Below are 25,915 nucleotides of genomic sequence, written 5' to 3'. Positions count from 1 at the left end.
AATCGCTAAAAAGGGTCGTCCTAAAATTAAAGGTGCGTTACTATCCTCTTCCATGTCTAGAACAACAAAGTCTACTGGGTATATAAATTTATCGATCTTAACAAGAACATCTTCAATGATACCCCTAGGAAATCTAATGGTTTTATCAGCCAATTGAATGCTTATTCTAGTTTGTTTGGGTTTCCCAAGACCTAGCTGTTTAAACATTTTATAAGCCATAACATCAATGCTTGCCCTTAAGTCAGCCAATGCATTATGAACATCTAAACTACCAATTAAACAAGGAATCGTAAAACTCCCTGTATCTTTTTATTTGTTGGGTAGCTTATTCTGTAATATGGCTGAGCAAACTGCATTCAATTTCACATGTGACGCCTTATCCAACTTTCGTTTATTTTTTAAAAGCTGCTTTAAGAGTTTGACTGCGTTTGGCATCTGCAAAAGAGCTTCAATAAATGGTAAATTAATATGTAACTTTTTTAATAATTTAAGGAATTTACCGAATTGTTCTTCTGTGTGGTCTTTCCTTGTCGCGTTTGGGTATGGCATACGAGGTTTTTATTCTTTACTTACCGATTTCTGGTCATTATGGTCCACCTCACCCTTACCTTTACTTGCCACAGTTTCTTGCTTCGGTTCTGGTTCAGGTGCAACTAACCCTTCTGCATATTGAATGGTAATTGCATTGATTTGCTCCCTTGGGCTAGATTCAGTGTTACTCGGCAAACTACCTTGTGGTCATTCAGAAATCATTTTGGCAAGTTGGCCTACTGAGTTTCGAGCCCTTGGATTGACACTTGTTGATTCTTAAGGGCTGTCTCGGTATATTGGTAACGAGTTTCTAACACTGAGATGAATTTTGTTAACATCTCCTCAATGTTCGGCTTCTTTTCTTGCTGGTAAGGTGGTTGTTGAAAACTCGGAGGATATTGTGGCCTTTGATTTCCTTGACCGCCCCACGAGAAGTTGGGATGGTTCCTCCAACCTGCATTATAAGTGTTACTATATGTGTTATTTTGGGGTCTAGAGTTATTGTTACCCATATATTGGACTTGTTCCTCCTCGATACTAGGGTTGAAGGGTTGATATTCTGTGCATGCTCCTCCTCCATTCGAATCGCACCTCATCACTGGATGTACCTGAGTAGAACCACACAAACCATTAATCTTTTTATTTAAGAGTTCTACTTGGTTAGATAGCATAGTAAACGCATCAAGGTTCAAAACACCGGCTGCCTTCGTCGGCTTTGTCATCATAACTTGCCACTAATAGTTATTCAGTGACATCTTCTTAATAAATTTGTAAGCCGCCTCAGGTGTCTTATTATTGATAGTTCCACCAGCGGCTGTATCAATCATCTGCCGAGTCAAAGGATTCAGGCCATTGTGAAACGTTTGAACCTGTAGCCAGAGTGGTAACCCATGGTGAGGGCATCTTAGCTAAAAGTCCTTGTATCTCTTCCATGTATCGTAGAGTGTTTCTAAATCCATCTGCACAAAAGAGGAGATATCATTACGTAATTGGCTTTTTTAGCTGGCGGAAAATATTTTAATAAAAACTTTTCGGTCATTTGTTCCCAAGTAGTGATTGACCCTCGTGATAACGAGTTCAACCATTGTTTAGCCTTATTCCTTAATGAAAAGGGAAACAACTGAAGGCGAATGGCGTCATCAGAAATGCCATTAATTTTAAATGTATCACAAAATTCTAAGAAATTTGCCAAGTGAGCTTTGGGATCCTCGTCCTGCAAACCATCAAACTAAACAAACTGTTGTATCATTTGAATTGTGTTATGTTTCAGTTCAAAATTATTTGCAGCAATAGCAGGTCTAACTATACTTGACTTAGTTCCTGTTAAATTAGGTTTAGCATAATCATACATAATGCGTGGAGCAGGATTCTGATTTTCTAGATCAGCAGCAATCGCAAGAGGTAACGAATTTTCTTGGTTTTCAGCCATCTCCTCGGTTGTGGTTAAAGTATCATCCTCGTGCTCGTCCTCTGTATATCTTAGGCTTCGCCTTATTTCTCGCCTGTTTCTGCGAACAGTACGGTCGATCTTATCGTCAAAAATAGTGGTCCTGATGGGTTTCTTCTAGTAATAAACTAGAAAAACCTGTCAGAAGAAAATAAATGAAGAATTAGAAAATAAAATAAAAATTTAAATTGCAATAAAAGTAAAATGGCTAAAGTAATGAAAATCGAGTGTTCCTAATATCCTAGTTCCCTGGCAACGATGCCAAAAACTTGATGTGTGATATTCGTAACAGGTTTTAAAGATTTATAAATGAATCGTTCTTGAGACTAACTTATTATCATGATTAAGGCAAGTGTACCAATTTGACTATGAATCAGATGATTTATTCATTTGACTTGATCCGTAGAAATCCCTAAATTATATTATTATCCCTCTTGAGATTAATAATGTCTAGCCCTAGGTTGAATAATTGAAATCTCTTACTAATTAACACCCTAGAATTGCATTAACTCGATTTATGGATTCCTTTATTAGGTTTCACCCTAATCTGGCAAAATCTTGTCACCCTATCTGTAGGCGCACAATCAACTCTGCTTAATTATGATAATTTTACTCTTAGACAGGGTCTATTCCTTCTCTGAATAAGAGCGTTAACTTGAATCAATATCCTGGAATATAAAAACAAGAATTAAGAATACATAATTAAGAACAAGTCAAATATTTATCGTACAATTCAGATAATAATAACAAGATCTATCTTAGGTTTTATTCACCTTAGGTATTTAGGGGGTTTAGTTCATATTTATGAAAGAAAACATCCCAAAAGCATAAAGATAACAAAACATAAGAAAACCCAACTCCTGAAGGAACTTGAAGGGAGATCTTCAGTCTTGAGGATGAATCCAGCTCTTGAGATGGATCAATCGACCTTCCTTGAGTAATTCCTTGCTTCTTACTCTGCGTTCCTCTCTTAAGTGCCTCCTCAGATGTTTAAATAGGCTTTTGAATGCTTAAGAGCCCTCAAAATTGGCCTTTTCTGAATTGGACTAAACTTGGGCTCGGCAGGGACACGCCGTATGACATGCCCGTATACGATTACTTAAGGCTGTTGTCAAGGCTGTTAAATGGGCACGAGTGTGTAGTCTACCTGTGTAAGTCGTGCTTTGATCCTACCAAATGGACACGGTTGTGTAACACGCCAGTGTGAGGAAGTCCAGGCCGTGTTGATTTCCTACGTGGGTCTATTTTTTCCATTTTTGGCCCGTTTCTTGCTCTTTTTACTCTCCTATGCTCACCTAAGTATAAAACATGAAATTAAAGGATTAGGAGCATCGAATTCACCAATTCTAAGGAGAAACCATCCATAAATGCACTAAGCATGGGATAAAAATATGTATAAATTATGGTTTATCAGCGCACGGTTGCCCGTGTGGTAGGCTGTGTGATTGAACATGGATGTGTGGTCAATGAGGCTGGCCGTGTGCGATACACAGGTTGGACCGATTTGAGTCGTGTGGGCTATACGAGTATATGGGCCCACATGGGCAAACAACATAGGCTTGCGGGCCCATTTTCACTGTTAAACTTCTAAGTTTGCACGGGTCGCTTGAGGCGACTGTAAACCTATTGTAGGGTCGGTAAGTGTTCTTAGACCCTTAAAATGGCTATTATACCCTTATGTGATAGAAACATCTAAATGACTGTATATGAGGCATGCTGCTAAAACTGTACTGAATGCATGTATAATAATATGATTTTGCATGATATGTTGTATATTGCATTGCATTGGGTTGGGGGTTATATTATTCGGAGGAAGCGTATTGAAAGGCCTCGAGCTTGATTTACTAGCAGCTCAGCTGCATATTACTATATAGTGTTGCATTCAGTACTAGTTGGAGTGTAGGGCTGAGTAGGTTGATTATATCCCCACAAGAAGTGTAGGGTTAGACGGATATGGCGTGTAGGGGTTGGTTGGGTAGGATTCTTATGACTGTATATATGTGACTGTTACTGTACTGAGATGGGCTAAGGCCCAAACTGGACTGACACTATTACTGAAAAAGGGCTTATGCTCAAATTGTGATTATCTGTATACTATCTATTTTTGTGCATGAGGATTACACACAAAGTTTTTGTAAACTCACCCCTTTTGTTTGACTGTGCAGGTAGTCCACAGACATAGGTGGATTGGTGCAGTGAGGGACTCAAAGGTGGCCATAGAACCGTATCTATTTTCGTATTTGATTATGATTATAAGTATAATTATTTGGGGTATTTTTAATGTAGTAAGGCCTTTATGGATTTTTACTTTAATTTGAGATTTGTTTATCGTTGCTTATAATTCTTAATCATTAGTGTTAGGGAAACATGGATTTTCAAAAGTTACAAATGTTTTCTTTCAAAATACTTACTACTACATAAATCATTTTAAAAGCTTCCGCAACTTATAACAAGTGTAAATAAATGGATAATGTTTTGGAAACAAATAACTGGATTTAGAGAGTAGTTAAGATAACAAAAAGGATTTATCAACGATTTAGTTTTCGAAAGCACTATCATGTGACATCGCCAGATTTGACCATAATGTCTAGGCCGGGTTTGGGGTGTTACATGAGCATCCTAATATAAGCTCTTATGGGCTTCCTAACAAGGCTCGCTTGAACTTCCTGTTACCTTATCCGGTGCTTCCTGATAATAACTTTTCGGAGTTACCTGATAAGCTCTATGAGCTCCTTGATTAAAACTCTTATGAGTTTCCTAGTTAGCCTAGATAAGTGTTCTATTACATGGCTCATCTAAGCATCCTGATATGTAGCTAGAGAGTGTGCTCTCTGATTAAGTGCCCTAATGGGTACCCCTGATTATGAATTGGCGGTTTATAGTTTTGTACAACTTGTGTGTACTACCTGAGTATCCATCAGTATTTCAATAATTCAACGGACAAAACTTTTGACATGAGAAATTATGAGATTGAAAGAGTTATATCCAGAATACTTCTGAAATACTTGAAAAGAGTGTAGCATGATAAGCTCATACATACATATTTAATGTATATGTGAATAATGTGACTAACATACTTGTTTGAGTGTATATGATTAGACAAATTTTCCAATTTGTTGGGAATCATGTTATTGTATGCTTATTTGAATGAATGTAATTGGTAAGTTTAATTCTTGTTATACGAGCTTACTAAGCATTAAATGCTTACTGGGTTTCATTTTCTCTATTTTATAGTGCTTGAAAGCTCACAAAGGTTGGAGATCAGTAGGAGCATCATTACACTATCCACTAACTCATTTTGGTATAAATATTAAACTTATTTTGGTATAATGGCATGTATAGGTTAACTTGGCCATATGATAGCTTGTAAATGGATGTTTGTAAACTAGTCATTGGTATGGCTAGTGATGTTTGATTTGGTATATTATTACAAAGTTATATCATGTTAATAGATATAAGTGTATGGTATGGTTAGATTAAATTAAGGTAAACCATATGCCTTAACAAAAAAGTAAGTTTTGCTAAATGAAAATAGGTGATGTTATATGATACATGTTAATAATTTTTGCTTGGTTTAATGCTTGGCATTGGTTGATATATATGTGTAAGTGTTTTGGTCGGTTGATGGTAAAGTTTGGGAGAGAAATAAAGCTAGGAAATAGCCTTATTTTGTCTACACGGATAGACACATGCGCATGTGTCTTGACTATGTATGACACAAGGCCTGGCACATGGGCATGTGGTTTGGCCGTCTGTCCCCTGTATCTTAAAAATTGAGAAATAGAATGCTCAAAATTGGGCACACGTGCAGAGACACGAGCATGTGTCTCAAACATGTGTGGTGCACGGCCTAGAACATGCGTGTGTGTCATAGCCATGTGAAACTTGCACTCAATTTGTGAAAATTAAATTGACCACATGGCCTAGCAAACTGGCATGTGGTAGGCCGTGTGGCACAAGTCAAAGAGTTACACAAGTAAGGACATGGGCTGGGACACCGCCAGCCCGTTTGCCTCACATCGAATACCTACACGGCCTGAGACATGGGCATGCCACTTGGTCGTGTGAACCACATGGCCTACTCACACGGGCTTGTGATCCCTGTATATAAGAAAATTTTTGAAATTTTGCAAAAAATTTTCTGAGTAATGCTTAAATGGGGCCTCGAGGGTCCATCTAAGGGACAATATGATTAATCTCAAATATGAATAGTAAATTTCTTAAATTGCCTATAATTATTCTATAAACTTCGGTAATACTCTATAATCTTGTTTCGGTGATGGATATAGGTTAGAGGTGTTACATTTATTGGTATCAAAGTTACGGTTTAGCCAATTCTCAGATTAACGTAGTAAGTACGAGTTTAGTTATACATGCCATTATATACTTTGTGATAGTGTGATATCTTCTGACCATTTTTAAATGTGTTGTTCATATAGTAATGTCATCGAACCAAGTTAGAGTTGAATCTGAGGAGGCTGAGAGCACTACTCAAGCTTTCATTCAATGAGTTGTATCTAGTAGTAGTAGAAGGCCCGTATCTGAGGGCCGAGTTGAGGAGGCAAAAAAAGCCTTCTTTCAAATAATGAACGAGTGGTTCACCGAATATTTAAGAACTAATCCTGCTGTACAACAACTTCCCCCTCCTATTCCTCAACCGGTTCCAAAAATGCCGCAGGCTGCTGAATCTATTAGAGTTGGTAAGCCTCCGGTGGATAAAATCCGTAAGTATGGGGATGAGGAATATAAGACTACTACCGATGATGATCCAGAGAGAGCTGAATTTTGGTTGGAAAATACCATCAGGGTTTTAGATGAATTATCATGCGCACCAGCTGAGTGTTTGAAATCTGCAGTTTTTTTTATTAAAAGACACAACTTGCCATTGGTGAAATACCTTGATTTCAGTTGTATTGACAGAAAATGTTACATGGGAATTTTTCCAGACTGAATTCAGAAAGAAGTACATTAGTCAGAGATTTTTGGATCAGAAAAAGAAAGTATTTTTAGAGCTCAAACAGGGAAACATGACTGTATCTGAATATGAGTAGGAATTTGTTCGTTTAAGCAAATATGCAAGAGAATAGGTCCCAATTGAGGCTAATATGTGTAAACGTTTTGAAGAGGGATTAAATAAAGATACCAAACGGTTGATTGGAATTCTTGAATTAAGGGAATTTATGGTTTTGGCTGATTGAGCTCATAAAGCCGAGGAATTAAGTAAAGAAAAGAAACAAACAAAGAGAGAAGCTTAGATTTCTGGTAAAATATTTATGGGCAAGTCACAATCATCTACTTCAAAGAAACCAAAGATGTACCATGATCGTTCTACCACCTTTACGAGATATTCTGGGAAAGAGTGAGGCTCTCAATGTTCTAACCTGAGATCCTCATCTCCATTTGTAACGTTTTTGGGAAGTTTTGGTAATCCTAAACCAAAATGTAAATATTGTAACAAATTTCATTTTGGGGAATGCCGTTTGAGAAATGGAGCATGTTGAGAAATGGAGCATGTTATAGATGTGGTTATTTTGACTATGTCCTCAAAGATTGCCTAGAAAGGATTGAAAATGATATTGATCAGACTTTAAAGCCAAGTAATCTCGCCTCGAAAGGCAGACCACCTCATCACCCCAACAATGTTAGTGGTAGCCGAGGTGCTACAAAAGATTCAACAATTAAATCTGAGGCACAAGCACCGGTGAGGACATATGTTATTTGTGCTAGAGAGGATGCTTCTGCACCAGACGTCATTACTGGTACATTTTCTCTACTTGACACTGATATTACTGCTTTGATTGATCCTAGTTCTACACATTCATACATATGCACAAATTTAGTGTCTATTAAAAATTTACATGTTGAATTCACTGAATTTTTTGTTAAAGTTTCGAACCCTCTGGTCCAGTATGTTATGGTGGATAAAATTGTAAAAATTGTTCATTGATGATACAGGGTTATTGTTTCTCGGCTAATCTAATGTTATTATCCTTTGATGAATTTGATGTGATTTTGGGAATGGATTGGCTAACCCAGCATGATGCAGTGGTAAATTGTAAACAAAAATATATTGTGTTGAAATGTCAAAATGCTGAGTTACTTCATGTTGAATCTGGTAAATTGGATGGGTTATCTAATGTAATTTCAGCAATATCAGCACAAAAGTATATCAGAAAGAGATATGATGCTTATCTTGCATATGTGTTAGATACTAAAGTATCTAAGTCGAAGATTCAGTCAGTGCTAGTTGTTTATGAATTTCCTGATGTATTTCTAGAGAAATTACTTGGTTCACCATTAGTTAGAGAAGTGGAGTTCTCTATAGACCTTTTTCCGGGAACAACACCGATATCCATAGCACCTTATAGAATGGCTCCTACCAAATTGAAAGAATTGAAAGCACAGTTGTAAGAATTGATTGATAGATGCTTTGCTCGACCCAATTTTTCACCTTGGGGTGTACCGGTTCTGTTTGTAAAGAAGAAAGATGGATCATTGAGACTGTACATAGATTATAGACAATTAAACAAAGCCACGATAAAGAACAAGTATCTATTGCCTCGTACTGATACCTTTTGACCAGTTGAAAGGTGCCACTGTATTTTCAAAGGTTGATCTCCATTCTGGCTACTATCAGCTATGGGTAAATGATTCAGATGTGCCAAAGACAGCTTTCAGAACCAGATATGGGCACTATGGGTTTTTTGTGATGCCATTTGGATTGAAAAATACACCTGCGATATTTATGGATTTGATAAATAGAATCTTTAGACCATATCTAGAAAGGTTTGTAGTGGTATTTATTGATGATATTCTAGTATATTCCGGGATGAAAATGAACATGCTGATCATTTGAGAAAAGTGTTGCAAACACTGCGTGAGAAACAATTGTATGCCAAATTTAGTAAATGTGAATTTTGGCTATGGGAAGTTGGTTTTCTCAGACACATAGTATCTACTGAAGATATCAAGGTGGATCCGAATAAAATTTCAGCTATTGTTAACTGGAAGCCATTGAAAAATGTATTGAAAGTCAGAAGTTTTGTGGGATGCTGGGTATTATCGAAGGCTTGTTAAAGGATTCTTAATGATAGCTTGTCCAATGACTCGTCTGTTACAAAAAGATGTGAAATTCGAGAGGTCTGATAAATGCCAGCAGAGTTTTGATAGATTGAAAGCCTTATTGACAGAAGCACCTGTGTTAGTTCAACCTGAATCAGGTAAGAAATTTATAATTTACAATGATAAATCCTGCATCTTGATGAAAGAAGGTAAAGTAATAGCCTATGCTTCAAGAGAACTAAAACCACATGAAAGAAATTACTCGATCAATGATCTTAAGTTGGTAGCTATTATTTTTGCACTAAAAATCTGGCGGCATTACCTGTTTGGTGAAAAATGTCACATCTTTACTGATCATAAAAAATTAAAGTATTTAATGTCACAAAAAGACTTAAGCTTAAGATAGTGCAGGTAGCTTGAATTATTGAAAGATTATGATATTGTTATTGAACACCATCCGGGAAAAGCTAATGTGGTTGTTGATGCCCTAAGCAGAAAGTCTTTATTTTCCTTACGAGCAATGAATACTCGGTTGTTGTCAGATGATGGTTCAATTATAGCTGAGTTAAAAGCGAAACTGACATTTCTGCAATAGATCTGTGAAGCTCAGAAGGGTGATGATGAGTTACAGGCTAAACGAGTACAATGTGAGTACTTTCAGAATTTTAGGTTGGGTTTGATGGTTGTTTGTTATTCAGAGGCAGGATATGTGTACCAAAGAACTCAGAATTTGTACAAAAGATCTTAGATGAAGCTCATAATGGTAACATGTCTATTTATCTTGGTAGTAATAAAATGTACAATGATCTGAAAAAGATGTATTAGTGGCCGGGAATGAAACAGAATATTTCTAAATTTGTATCTAAATGTTTGATATGTCAGCAAGTAAAAGCTGAACGTCAGTTGCCTTCAGGATAATTATAGCTAGTATCAGAATGGAAATGGGAAAGAATTACCATAGACTTTGCATCGAGATTACCACTGTCTTAGAAGAAGAAAGATGCTATTTGGGTAATTGTCAATCGGTTGACAAAGTCTGCACACTTTATTCCGATACGTATGGATTTTTCTTTGTATAGATTGGCTGAATTATAAATTTATGAGATTATTAGATTGCATGGAGTGCCTGTCTCTATTATTTCAGACAGAGATCCTCGATTTACATCTCGATTCTGGAATAAGTTACAAAAAACATTGGGTACTCAATGACATTTCAATACTGCATTCCATCCTCAAACTGATGGACAAGCTGAACGTGTTATACAGATTTTAGAAGATATGATTCGGTGTTGTGTACTTAAATTTGAAGGTAATTGGGAAAAATATCTACCTTTAGTTGAATTCGCTTATAATAACAACTATCAATCCAATGTTAAAATGGCACCGCTTGAGACTTTGTATGGTTGTAAATGTAGAACTCCATTGTATTGGACAGAGCTCAGTGAGAGAAAGATACATGGAGTTGACTTAACTCGTGAAACTGAAGAAAAGGTGAAAGTAATTCGAGATAGTTTAAAAGCAGCCTCTGATTGTCAAAAGTCTTATGTAGATCTTAAATGAAAAGAAATAGAATTTCAGATTGGCGACAAAGTATTCTTGAAAGTATCACTTTGGAAGAAAGCTTTCCAATTTGGTCGAAAAGGAAAATTGAGTACACGATTCATCGGGCCATATGAGATTACTGAACGAATCGACCTGTTGCATATCTGTTGACATTACCACCAGAACTTGACAGAATTCATAATGTCTTCCACGTGTCTATGTTACGACAATATCGGTCAGATCCTTCACATGTTATTTCTCCAACAGAAGTTGAAATTCAACCTGACATGACTTACAGTTAGGAGCCAATCAAAATCCTGGCACGCGAGACAAAAGAGTTAATAAATAAAAAGGTGGCTGTAGTAAAAGTTCTTTGGCAATGACATGGTATAGAAGAGGCTACCTAGGAACCGGAAGATACTATGAGAAAGCAATATCCAAATCTCTTTACTGGTTAGATTTTCAAGAACGAAAATCCTTAAAGGGCGAAGAGTTGTAATAGCTCAATTTCAGTGAAATCGGAATAGTGGTTTCGGGACCACAAATTCGAGCCAGAAAGAAAGTTTATTTTAATATTATTGCATGGTCCGTATTATGATAGGAATGTTATATGAAAATTCTGATAAGAAAATTTTACTGATTATATGTTTAATTATAGGAATGACCAAATTGCATAAAATGCAAAAGTTGAGTTCTAGTAGCTAAAAGTATCAATTAGTTATGGAATTCAAAACTTGAGGTCCTTATACGGTAATTAGACCATTAATGAAAAGTTAGTAGATATTTTTGGTGATTCATCCATGGAGAAATTAGAAAAGTCTAAGGACTAAATTGGAAATTAGAAAAATTAAAAGATGATAAATTAACAAATAAAAAATATCATCATAGTATTATCTTTATCCCCAAATTTTATGAGAACCCTAAGAGAGAGAAAGGAAACTAATCAAGCTTAATTGGGTAAGTATTCTTGTCCCGTTTTTAGTAATTCTTATATTTTTGAGATTAGGATAGTTTAATCTATCTATTTTGGGGATTAATTTGAAAAGTTATTGAAGTAACAAAAAATTTTCCTTGGATGAATATGATGAAAATTTGAAATTTATGGTAGAAAATGAAAGGTTGTTGATAGATAAGCAACTTTTACAAAGAGAATTTTGATGAAATTATGATTTAGGGAGTAAATTGTAAAAATGTAAAAGTTATGGAAAAATTCTAAATTTTATGAAATACATGTGCTGTAAATGTTACATGAAAATTTTAGTTAGGCTTGGAATAATGATTTAATTGCATGAATTTTATTTTCCGAGCCTAGGGTCAAAATAGTAATTTTGCCTAGAGTGTAAATTGAATCCAATTGAATATGAAAAGTGATAAATTGATGATTAAATTCATTTATATAGATCTGAACAACTCAAATTCGAAGCTAGATCGAGGAAAAGAAGAGGTGGCGGATTAGTAGACTTGTGAATACAAACAAGTGTTGAGGTAAGTTCGTGTAACTTATTTATGTGTGTTAATATGTTTGAATTTAATGTTGTATTTGGGTGAATTATATTAATGTTTAATGTAGAAATAAATCATGTGCTCGATATTGCTTGATAAATGACAAGCTTCGTTTGAATAATAGAATTTGATGAATATGTGTTTTCCTAAAATAAATATGGTCCTGTATATGTTGTGGACAAAATATAATTCGGATGTGCAATCTGTTATAGCCCTCTCGAGTATCCAGATAAATAGTTCTTGTGAGCATCTTGATCGGTAGTGATCATGCATATGTTGCGCACTACTGCAGCTCTATGTGAGCGTCTTGTTACATGATTCGATCGGTTGTGATCCAGCATATAATGTAGACACAAACGGAACTCTACGTGAGTGTCTTGATATAAGCTCTTATGGGCTTCCTGACATGGCTCGCTTGAACTTCCTGTTACCTTATCCGGTGCTTCTTGATAATAACTCTTCGGAGTTGCCTGATAAGCTCTATGAGATCCCTGATTAAAACTCTTATGAGTTTCCTAGTTAGCCTGGATAAGTGTCCTATTACATGGCTCATCTAAGCATCTTGATATGTAGCTCGAGAGTGTGCTCTCTGATTAAGTGCCCTAATGGGTACCCCTAATTATGAATTGGCGGTTTATGGTTTTGTACAGCTTGTGTGTACTACCTGAGTATCCATCAGTATTTCAATAATTCAACGGACAAAACTTTTGACATGAGAAATTATGAGATTGAAAGAGTTATGTCCCGAATACTTCTGAAATACCTGAAAAGAGTGTAGCATGATGAGCTTATCCATACATGTGACAGCCTTAAAACGACCCTAGTCGGAATGTGGTTTCGGGACCACAAAACCGAGGCATAAAAATAATTTAATATTTATGTTATTGCCTATAATATGTGTTAACTCATGTGTGACATTTTTGATGTTTTGATTTAGAGTTATAAATGTGAATTTCACTAGAAAGGACCTAGTAGAAAACTTTGGAAGTATGATGGGGGAATGTGTAATGACTAATTAAAGCATGCATGCAAAACAATGGCCTTGCATGTCAAATATCCCTCTTTTTATAAGAGGTGGCCGGCCATGACAAGGAGGGATGGGTAAAACATGTCATAGACATGTTTTGTTGGTGCATTAGGGAGAAAAGAAATAAACAAATAAGCATGGGTAATAAAGAATGAAAAAAAATGTGTGTGAGTGAACCCCCCCTATTGCCGTGTATTGAAGAAAAGAAAAGAAAAAAAAATTGATCATCCTTTCATTCTCTCTTGACCGAAAATCCTAAGGAAGAAGAGGGAATTTTTGCTTCATGTTTGGTTTGGAAGAGGATTAGGAAGGGGTTTGGCTATACTTGCATCAAGATTAAGGTATGTTTGAGGTTGTGCCATGAGATTCATGCATGTTTTTAGTTACTAGCTTGATGTTCTTATTAGCCCATGGTTCAAATCTTTGTTATATCATGGGGATGGTATTTGGCCAAGGTGGATTTTGTCTTAATGCCATTGCATGTTAAATCTGAAGCTTGTTAATGGTATATGTGATGGGGATTGATGGCTCTTGGACTTTCTTTTTAGTATTTTGAGTAAGACATTAAGTTCTTTGCTTAATCATGACCAAAATTATGGTGTTGTGATGTATTCGGTCATGGTATATCCATAAGTATGATTCATGCATGTTGCATGGTAGGTAAGATTTGAGCTTTGGATATGTGTTTATATTTGGATATAAACAACTTGAGATTCGCCCTTGCACCTACATGAATATGTGTTTGCACATGATGAATTGGTATGACATATATACTATTTCAAGGTGTATATTTGCTTGTGATGATGTTTTGGTTATGTAGTAAATGAGAGATGTGTATTGAGCTACAATATGTAATCGTTAGTTAGTAAAATGTATGCTGTTTTTTTGTGTGGTATTAAGTGTAAAATTGGCCTCAACATAGACATGCATATTCGGCCAAATGAAGTAGATTGGTGTGCATGTATTCGGTTAGAGGCAACCGTATTGAAGCCTTATCTTGGCTTAGATAATTGACTAAATGGGTAATAAGTGAGGATGGTTGCCGAATATACAAACATGCATATGCATGTGTAATTGAATTATGAATGTTTAGCAAGATGGGTAAACTAGTTGATTTATTGATTAAGCTCAAGGAGTTAAAGAAGGAGAATCAAGCAAGGGAAAGATGAAGGTCATCGAGTAGCCGACTTGGACTGTTTTACCCAACACAAGGTAAGTCACTAAGCATATATTTTGTATTGATTTGAATAGACATAATGTCTATGTAATTATGCCGAAAGGAATGATGAATTTATATACATGTGTGTATGTGGTGATGGAAGTATTGAATGGAAGGAAAAGAGGTGAGATGTATTGAGTTGTTGATTTGGCACTAAGTGTGCGGGTATAAACATTTGTGATCATGAGAATGGCACTAAGTGTGCGGGTTTAAAACTTGTACAGCACTAAGTGTGCGAGTTTGATCATGTAGCACTAAGTGTGCGAGTTGATTATATAGCACTAAGTGTGCGGACTCACTATATGCTTTTGAATCACTATTGACACTGAGTGTGCGACACTATTGAGTTGATCACGGACAGCGGATCGGGTAAGTACCTTGAGTTCATGGCTAATAGGTGCTATGTTTATATTTGGGGTCGAGCTTGGTAAGTTTGAACCTATGTGACAATGTAAATTGAAGTCACGTATATAAGAATTATCGCGGAATGAGTGAAAGGTCATGTAGATGTATGATTGAATCGAAAGGTCTAAGGAACTATGGTATAGTTCGATTTGAATGGAGTAATTAGCCTCGTTCCATTTTGTTTCCTCTTGCGATAATGTTATTAATGGTTGTTAGTGCATTGCTTATGACTTACTGAGTTATATACTCATTCGGTGTTTGCTTGTCACCTATTTTAGGTTTCTTGGACTCGACTTTTTATGTATTCGGGACCGTCATCGAAGTCATCACACCGCTAACAACTTTTGGTATTTTCTTCGTAGTTGGTCTTGGAGTACATTTCGGCATGTATAGGCTATTATGTTTTGTTTGAACTTGGTATGTAAAATTTTGAATAGCCATGCGAAAATGGCTTATAAATGTTTTGAGCATAATGTTATAATCATTTGGTATGTATATGCTCATTAAGAAGCACGGAAATGTTTGGCAATGACCAGCCATTAGAATGGGTCATCATGATTATATTTTGGACTATATATGTAAAAGGGGTGGTTGAATCATAGAAACTATGTGTTAGAGAAAGTCTACCCTAGAAATAGATGCTGGCAGCAACAGTGACGTGGATGTGAAAAATCACTAAAAATAGTAGGAATGGAATTAAATAGTGAATAAATTATGTAAATGAACCTTGATGAATCCATTTTCATATGGAAGAAACGAAACTGTCATATGAGCTGTATGTTAAAAGATATTTGGGTTTTCGTGAAACAGGGCCAGAACGGTTTCTGGATTCCCTATTCCGACTTTGAAAATTCATTATAAATTAACCAGAGATAATTAGGAGTCATACCATATATGCATAAATTCCTATTTGAGTCTAGTTTCTATAGAAACAAACGGCATCAGTATTGAAGCCCTGCACAGGGAGTTATTCGAGTTGTAATGCACGAAGGTCAGTGTAGTCGACCCCTGTAACATGGGAGACTTTAACTAATAAACTGTACTAATTGGCTTGACCAAAAATTCTAGAAAAAAATCTGTAGATGTACATATGAGTCTAGTTTCAGGGAAAAATTACAAAACTGATTTTCGAGTTGTAAAACTCAAGTTATGATTTTCGAAGTGACTAGCACACAGATTGGCAGCTTGTCTGGGAAATTCTCAATAAGTGGTTTGAAGTCTGTTAACACCTCGTGTTCGACTCCAGCGACGGTCTCGGGTTTGGGGTGTTACAATACATATTTAATGTATATGTGAATTATGTGACTGACATACTTGTTTGAGTGTATGTGATTAGGCAAATTTTCCAATGTGTTGGGAATCATGTTATTGTATGCTTATTTGAATGAATGTAATTGGTAAGTTTAATTCTTGTTATACGAGCTTACTAAGCATTAAATGCTTATTAGGTTTCATTTCCTCTATTTTATAGTGCTCGAAAGCACACAAAGGTTAGAGATCAGTAGGAGCATCACCATATTATCCAGTAGCTCATTTTGGTATAAATATTAAACTTATTTTGGTATAATGGCATGTATAGGTTAACTTGGTCATATTATGGCTTGTAAATGGATGTCTGTAAACTAGTCATTGGTATGGCTAGTAATGTTTGATTTGGTATATTATTACAATGTTATATCATGTTAATATATATAAGTGTATGGTATGGTTTGATTAAATTAAGGTAAACTATATACCTTAACAAAAAAGTAAGTTTGGCTTAATGCAAATAGGTGATGTTATATCATACATTAATGTTTTTTGCTTGGTTTAATGCTTGGAATTGATTGATATATGTGTGTGTGTGTGTCTGTGTGTGCGCGTAAGTGTTTAGGTAGGTTGATGGTAAAGTTTGGGTGAGAAATAAGGCTAGGAAATGACCTTAGTTTGTCCATACGGGTAGACACACACGCGTGTGTCTTGACCATGTGTGACACACGGCCAAGCACATGGGCATGTGGTTTGGCCGTGTGTCCCCTGCATCTTAAAAATTGAGAAACAGAATGCACTGAATTAGGCATACGGGCGGAGACACGGGCGTGTGTCTTAGTCGTGTGTGCTACACGGCCTAGAACACGGGCGTGTGTCTTAGCCATGTGAAACCTGCACCTAATTTGTGAAAATCAAATTGACCGCACAGGTTAGCACATAAGCGTGTGGCAGGCTGTGAGGCCCAAGTCAGAGAGTTACACTGGTAAGGACATGGTCTGGGACACGGTCGTGTGCCTCACATCGATTACCCACATGGCTTGAGACATGGGCATGTCATTTGGCCGTGTAAACCACACGACCTACTCACACAGGCGTGTGGCCCCTGTATATAAGAAAAATTTTGAAATTTCACAAAAAAATTTCTGAGTCCCCAATTTAGTCCTGACTTGTTTCTAATGCTTAAATTTGGCCTCGAGGGTCTATCTAAGGGACAATATGATTAGTTTTGAATATGATTAGTAAATGTCTTAAATTACCTGTAATTGTTCTGTAAACTCTGGTGATACTCTATAACCCTGTTCCGGTGATGGATACAGGTTAGGGGTGTTACAAAGGTACTGTTGGGTGTACTTCATGAAGAACAAGTTCAAGTGGCTGATATCTTTTTCAAATTTAAAGTACACCTTAGAAAAGTTTGAAAAATTCTACGAAGAGGCTAGTGTCCATCATTAGTTGGACAATGTGTACACTCCACAAAAAAATGGAGTAAGTGAAAAAAAACTGTAATGAATTTGGCTCGCTGCTTGCTGTTTGAAATCAAACTGCCAATTGATTTTTAGGCAGAAGCAGTAAATACTGTTGTTTACTTGCCAAATAAACTGCCAATTAAAGCTGTTGAAAGAAAGACAACATTTGAGGCCTAATATGGTTTTAAACCCTTTGTTTCTCACCTAAGATTATTTGGTTGCCCCTTTTTTATTCATGCTCCATGAGAGGAAAAAAACAAGCTGGACAGTAGATTGCAACCAGGGATTTTTATTGGATATTCCAGTGTTACGAAATGTTATAGAATTTATAATCCTTTCTCCAAGAAGATGATTCTAAGGAGATATGTGAAGTTTGATGAAGAGAAAATCTAGAAGTGGAATCCAACAGAGGAGGAGATGCACAAACAGGGGGGTTTGAAACTTGACTTGCGAGCCACTAGAGAACAAATTGAAAATAATGCAGTTGATGACCATCCAGTACGAGGAACCAAGTCAATCACTGAATTCTATAAAAATGTAATATGGAAAAGCTGGAACCAATCACCTTTGAAGAAGTAGCTCAAGAAGTTGAATGGTGAACTGCTATGAAGGACAAAATTAGCATGATAAAAAAATGAAACATTGGAGCTTGTAGCCAGACTAGTTCATAGGAAAATAATTGAAGTTAAATGGGATGATACGAGTTCGGTTATTGTTGTTTCAAGTCGTATTAGTTTGCCCGATCGTGAATTTGGGAAAGACTAGGTTTGTTTCAAAAGGGATGGAAAAAGATAAAAGATAGGCTTCAAACAGAGGTCTATGTGACAGCCCAAAATAGACCCTAGCCGGAATGTGGTTTCGGGACCACAAAACCGAGGCATAACAATAATTTAAAATTTATTTCGATGCCTATAATGTGTGAGTATTCATGTATGACATTTTTTGATGATTGATTTAGTGTTATAAAGGTGAATTTCACTAGAAAGGACTTGTGTGAGAAAATTTAGAATTGAGATAGGCAAATGTGGAAGTGGCCTATTGATGCACACTAGGAAATGTTGTCCTTGCATGTCAAATTCCCCAAATTTGACTATAGTGGCGGCCATGGTGATGAATATGGGCAAAGAAAACATGTTTCAAACATGTTTTGCTAGTGGTGCATGTTAGAAATAATAAAATAAGAGTATGAGAAAAAAAAAAAAAGAAAAAAAGTGCTCATCTTTCACCATTGCTCTTGGCGAATGTACTAAGGAAAGAAAAGAAAAAATTGTTCATCCTTTCTCATCTTCTTGGCCGAAATTACTAAGGGAAAAGGGGGAGGATTTTTGCTTCATGCTTGGGTTGGAAGAGACCTAGAAGGAGATTTGGCTAAGTTTACATCAAGATTAAGGTATGTATGAGGTTGTGTTAGGGGTTTCATGCATGTCTTGGTTGCTAACTTGATGTGCATGTTAGCCATGGCTCAAATCTTTGTTATGCCATGGAAATGGTATTTGGCCAAAGTTGTTATGGTGTTAATGCCATTGCATGCTAAATATCAAGCTTGATAATGATTCATGTGATGGTAGATTGAGGATTCTTAGATTTTCTTTTAGCATTTTTGAATGAGATACTAAGTTCTTTGTTTAACCATGACCAAATTGAAACGGTATGGTGTTGTGGTATTCGGCCATGTTGTATCCATAAATATGATTCATGCATGTTGCATGGTGAGTAAGATTTAAGCTTTGGATATGTGTGTATATTTGGATATAAGCCACTTGAGAATTCGCCATTGCACCTACATGAATATATGTTTGCACATGATGAATTGGTATGACATGTATACTATTTTGAGGTGTCTATTTGCTTGTGATGTTGTTTGGTTATGAAATAAATGAGAGATGTGTATAGAACTACAATATGTAATGTGTTAATTAGGAAAATGTATGCTGTTTTTTTGTGTAGTATAAGGTGTAAAATTTGCCTCCACATAGACATGCATATTCGGCCAAAGGAAGTAGATTGGTGTGCATGTATTCGGTTAGAGGCAACCATATTGGAGCCTTATCTTGGCTTAGATTGTTGACCAAATGGGTAATGAGTGAGGATGGTTGCCGAATATACAAATATACATATGCATGTGTAATTGAACTATAAATGTATAGCAAGATGATTAAACTAGTTTATTTATCTATTAAGCCCGAGAAGTTAAAGAAGGAGAAACAAGCAAGGGCAAAGCCAAGGACATCGAGTAGCCGGGTCGAAACCGTTATACTCAACACAAGGTAAGTCCTTAAGCACTTGTTGTGAGAACTCCTTGGATAGATATTTTTCGGAGTGATTCTCCTATTTATTATTATGATTATATGTACAAATTGAATTTAGTAAGTTGCTTTACCATGATGAATTGACATAAGGCACAATGTGTGCAAAGACCTTATGGCACTATGTGTGCGGTTTACTATGGCACTATGTGTGCGATTCACTATGGCACTATGTGTGCGATTCATTATGGCACTATGTGTGCGATTTACTATAGCACTATGTGTGCGGTTTACTATGGCACTATGTGTGCGATTCACTATGGCACTATGTGTGCGATTCATTATGGCACTATGTGTGCGATTTACTATAGCACTATGTGTGCGATTTACTATGGCACTATGTGTGCGATTTGCTATAGCACTATGTGTGCGATTTGCTATAGTCACATTCGGTTGTGGAATTAAATTGTGCATGAACGAGGTAAGTGATTGAGTTACTAACTAAATATCGAAATTGGGATTGTACGGTTATGCGCATAAAATTATCTAGTGCATTGTTGTTCCAACTTGAGGAAACGGATTCAAATCGATTGGGCTGACTTGTCGTTCGATTTGGTTGAAGGATTGGGCATGAGATCGAACCAAAATCTTAGAAATTGCAGTATAGTTTGATATGGCTGGAAACATCTATTTTGTACTATTTGATTATTCACTTATGATTGTTATTGTTGATGGTAGAGTAGTGCTTACGACTTACTGAGTTATGTACTCATTTGGTGTGCTTATTTGTTGTTTATTTAGGTTCTTGATCCATTTTGCGTGCTCGGGACTGTCATCGAAGTCATCACACCGTCTAGCGACTTTTTGGTATCTTCTTCTTAGATGGTTTAAGAAAACATTTCGGCATGTATAGGCTATTATGTTTTGTTTGAACTCGGTATGTAAAATATTGCCTAGCCATGCGAAAGTGGCTTATGAACGTTTTGAGCATAATGTTATAATTATTTGGTATGTATATGCTCATTAAGAGGCATGGAAGTGTTTGGCAATGACCAGCCATTAGAATGGGTCATCATGCTTATATTTTGGACCATATATGAAAAAGGGGTGGTTGAATCATAGAGACAATGTGTTAGAGAAAGTCTATCCTAGAATATGATGCTGGCAGCAACAGTGACGTGGATGTGAAAAATCACTAAAAATAGTAGGAATAGAATTAAATAGTGAATAAATTATGTAAATGAACCTTGATGAGTCTATTTTCATATGGAGGAAACGAAACGGTTATATGAGTTGTATGTTGAGAGATATTTGGGTTTTAGTGGAACAGGGCCAGAACGGTTTCTGGATTCCCTGCTCGGACTTTGAAAATTCATTATAAATTAACCAGAAATAATTAGGAGTCATACCATATATGTATGAATTCCTCTTTGAGTCTAGTTTCTATAGAAACAAACGGTAGCAGTATTGAAGTCCTGCACAGGGAGTTATTTGAGTTGTAACGCGTGAAGGTCAGTGTAGTCGGCCCCTGTAACACGGGTGACTTTAACTAATAAACTGTATCAATTGGCCCAACCAAAAATTCTAAAAATAAATCCATGGATGGATATATGAGTCTAAATTCAGGGAAAATTTACGAAACCAGTTTCCGAGTTTTGGAACTCGAGATATGATTTTTAAGGCGACGGTGACGCAGTTTTCCAGCCTGTCCGAAATGCCAAATTGGTCGGTACTTTAAGAGGATTTGTCTGTTAACCCTCGTGTCCGGCTAACGGCGTCGGTCACGAGTTAGGGTGTTACAATTTTATTGGTATCAGAGCCATGGTTTAGTCGATTCTAGGACTACCATGGCACGTATGAGTCTAGCTATACATGCCTTAATGTTAATGTTTAAACGTGTGATGACTTCGACGGTTAAAATGTTTTTTGTTTGTTTTGATTAGTAAATGGATCCCAAGTAGAGAGAACCTTGGCGGATGACGTCGAAAGTGTAGCGGCTGCTCCTGCACAAGGGGCGCCGCTGTTGAACCTCGGTCATCTGCGAATAATCAAGGTGAGGGGCTAAACAAGCCTTCTTTACCATGATGAATGAGTGGGTCGCGCAATATGCCCGAACCAATCCGGCTGTCCAACAAATCCGAATTTGAATAATCCACCCCAAGAGCCCGTAATGCCATCGCCATCGACCTGTGAGGCTGAGTAAGCCACCGTAGATTTGATTAGAAGCGCGGGGCTGAAGAGTTCGGTAGTAATTATCGATGATGCCGAAAGGGTAGAGTTACGCTTGACAACACCATTCGGTGTTTGATGAAATCATGCACACCGATGAATGTCTAAAGTGTGCTATATCCTTGTTGCGGGACTCACCTACTATTGGTGGAGGACCTTGATTTCCATAGTTCCAAAGCGAGCGAGTTACTTGGGATTTCTTTCAAACGGAGTTTGAAAGAAATATATTAGTCAACGGTTCATTGATCAAAAGCGTAAGGAATTCTCGGAACTCAAGCAAGGCCGCATGACAAGATCTCGAATCTGAACATGAGTTCGTAAGACTCGATCGGTATGCCCGGAGTGTGTGGCTGATGAGGTTGCTATGTGCAAGAGGTTCAAGAAGGGTTGAATGAAGATCTAAGATTACTAGTGGGTATTTTGGAGATAAAAGAATTCGTAACACTAGTTGAACGAGCACGCAAGGCGGAGGAACTTGGAAAGGAGAAGAAGAAGGCTGAATTTGAAGCTAGAGACTATCGCAAAAGATCGACGGGTAAAGCTCCGTTTTGGTGTAAAGAAGTTCGTGGAGGACACCAATAGATCGAGGACGATGCGGGGATTTCCATTAGACCACGACCATTGCGGACTCCGAGCTACTTTGGTAGCTAGTGTGGGCAATAATCGTCAAGAGAAATCAATGCCCCCAATGTGGGAGAAGACACATAGGTGAATGTTGGGGTAAGACTACCAATAAGGCTTGTTACGGATGCGGTTGAAGGACCACCTCATTAGAGATTGCACGGGCTCGATGAGAAGAATAGGATGCAAGGTCACGAGACCTAGTGGAATGACAACTAGAGGTAGACCACCAAGAATTTCAGGAGGTAGGGGTGGTAGTCGAGAGGGGCTCTTGACACGACTGCTCGATCTGAGACTCAAGCGCTCTGCTAGAGCGTATGCCATCCGCATACGAGAGGAGGCATCCTCCCCGACGTTATCACCGGTACTTTCACTCTTTTGATACTAATGTGATTGCTTTGATTGACCCTGGTTCTACTCATTCTTATATATGCGAAACCTTAGCATCCAAGAAGACTTTGCCTATTGAGTCTCTCGAGTTTGTAATTCGGTGTCAAACCCTTGGGTCATTACGTGCTTGTCAACAAAGTGTGTAAGAAAAGTCCCCTAGTGTATCGAGGTTTTTGTTTTTCGGCGGACTTGATGCTTTTGCCGTTCGACGAATTTGACGTTATTCTTGGTTTGGATTGGTTGACCATGCACGATGCGGTTGTAAATTGCAAGAGCAAGACTATCGATTTGAGGTGCGCGAATAATGAAATAATTCGGGTTGAGTCCACGGACTTAAAAGGGTTGCCAGCTGTAATATCGGCGATGTTGGCCCGAAATATGTAAGAAAAGGGGCGAAGCGTACCTTGCGACGTGCTCGATGATAAGGAATCGAGAAGAAACCCGAATCTGTGCCGTGGTTTGTGAATACCGGATGTTTTCCCGAAGAATTCTGGGTTTACCACTGTTCGGAAATAGAATTTGGCATCGAATTGGTACCGGTACCACTCCAATTTCGATAGCTCGTGTATCGTATGGCCCCAACGGAATTAAAGGAGTTGAAAGTTCAGTTGCAAGAATTGGTGGATAGAGGTTTTGCTCGCCGAGTTTTTCGCCTTGGGGTGCGCCGGTGTTGTTCGTGAAGAAGAAGGATGGAACCATGCGACTGTGCATCGACTATCGTCAGCTTAATAAAGCGACGATAAAGAACAAATATCCGTTGCCACGTATTGATGACTTGTTCGATCAATTGAAGGGAGCCTCGGTGTTCTCGAAAATAGATTTGAGATCGGGCTACTATCAATTGCGAATCCGAGATTCGGACGTGCCCAAGACTGCCTTCAGAACGAGATATGGTCACTATGAGTTCCTAGTGATGCCGTTTGGGCTCACTAATGCCCCTGCGGTATTTATGGATTTAATGAATCGAATCTTTAGACCATATTTGGATCGATTCGTAGTCGTATTCATTGATGACATCTTGGTCTATTCAAGAAATGAGACCGAACATCTTGAACACTGCGGTTAGTCTTGCAAATTTTACGGGACAAGCAATTATATGCTAAGTTCAAAGAAGTGTGAGTTCGGTTAGAGAGGTTAGCTTCTTGGGTCATGTGGTATCGCATCGGGTATTCGAGTCGACCGAATAAAATTTCAGCCATACTAAATTGGAAGCCTCAGAAATATTCTCGAGGTTCAAGCTTTTTGGGGCTTAGGTTATTACCGACGATTTGTAAAAGGCTTCTCAACGATAGCCACGCCGATGACGGCTACTCCAAAAGGATGTTAAGTTCGAATGGACGGAGAAATGCCAAAAAGTTTCGATCAACTGAAAACTTATTTGGTGAAGCCCCAATTCTAGTGCAACCCGAGTCCGCAAGGAGTTTGTCATCTATAGCGACGCCTCTCTACTTGGGTTAGGTTGCGTATTAATGCAAGAAGGTCGAGTTGTGGCCTATCGTCGAGGCAATTAAAGCCACATGAGAAAAATTATCCGACTCATGATCTCGAATTGGCGCCATCGTATTCGCTTAAAGATTTGGCGACATTACTTATTTGGTGAAAGGTGCCATGTATACTCGGATCACAAAAGTCTCAAGTATTTGATGACCCAAAGAGACTTAAATCTGCGACAAAGACGTTGGCTCGAGTTGTTAAAGGATTATGAGTGATCATTGACTATCACCGGGAAAGGCGAATGTGGTTGCGGATGCCTTGAGTCGTAAATCGTTATTCACTTTACGAGCGATGAATGTGCACTTGTCTATCCGATCCGACGGTGTGTTAGTGGCTGAAATGAAAGCCAAACCATTATTGACACACCAAATTCGAGAAGCTCGGAAAGTCGATGACGAGTTGGTTGCAAACGGGCGCGTGTGTTCGAACAAGGACTCGGAGTTTCAAATCGACGATGACGATTGTTTGAGGTTCAAAAGTCGTCTGTGTGTCCCAAAGAATTGAACTCATTTCGATAATTGAATGAAGCCCATTGTAGCCGAATGGCAATCCACCCGGGAGTACGAAGATGTACAATGATTTGAAACGTCGATTTTGGTGGCATGGTATGAAGCGAAACATCTCCGACTTTGTTTCAAGATGTTTAATATGTCAACAAGTGAAAGCGGAACATCAGGTGCCTTCAGGATTACTTCAGCCAATCACGATACCCGAGTGGAAATGGGATCGAGTCACAATGGACTTTGTATCCGGACTGCCATTGTCAGCAAGTAAGAAGGATGCGATCTGGGTTGTTGTTGATAGACTGACTAAGTCGGCTCACTTTATCCCCGTACGTACAGATTTTTCAATGGACAAATTAGCGGAATTGTACGTTTCTCAGATTGTGAAATTACACGGGGTGCCTATTTCTATCGTGTCGGATAGAGATCCGAGATTTACCTCGCGGTTTTGGAAAAAGTTGCAAGAAGCTTTGGGTACCAAGTTGCATTTCAAGACCGCTTTCACCCCAAACCGATGGTCAATCCGAGCGGATAATTCGGATACTTGAGGATATGTTAAGATGTTGCGTCCTCGAGTTTAGTGGTTCATGGGAGCGGTATTTGCCGTTGATTGAATTCGCTTACAACAACGACTTTCAATCAAGTATTAAGATGGCACCCTACGAGGCCTTGTACGGTCGTAAATGCCGACGCCATTGTTTTGGTGAGCTCGGTGAAAGCAAGATTTTCGGTGGATTTGATTAGGGATGCTGAGCAGAAAGTGAAGGTAATCCGTGAAAGTCGAAGATAGCCTCCGATCGTCGAAGTCGACGCGGATCCGAGGCGTAAGGATATCGAGTATCGTGGGTGATAAAGTGTTTCTCAAGGTATCGCCTTGGAAAAAGATACTCGAGTTCGCCGTAAGGGCAAGTTGAGCCCGAGGTTCATTGGACCATATGAGATATCGAGCGAGTCGGTCGGTGGCATATCGCTGATTTTA

General features: G+C 37.9%; 1 non-coding gene across 1 annotated transcript; it reads left to right on the top strand.

The window, feature by feature from the left end:
• The first annotated feature begins 1,416 nt into the window (after positions 1-1,416).
• On the top strand, positions 1,417-1,526 carry LOC128293565 (small nucleolar RNA R71). Its single transcript, XR_008283746.1, has one exon. It is a non-coding gene; the product is annotated as a small nucleolar RNA R71 (small nucleolar RNA).
• The last annotated feature ends 24,389 nt before the right edge of the window (positions 1,527-25,915 follow it).

Source organism: Gossypium arboreum, chromosome 5, assembly GCF_025698485.1.
Source record: "Gossypium arboreum isolate Shixiya-1 chromosome 5, ASM2569848v2, whole genome shotgun sequence".
Classification (NCBI taxonomy): domain Eukaryota; kingdom Viridiplantae; phylum Streptophyta; class Magnoliopsida; order Malvales; family Malvaceae; genus Gossypium; species Gossypium arboreum.
Note: the sequence above shows the minus strand (reverse complement) of the source record. Positions and strands in the feature narration are given on the sequence as shown.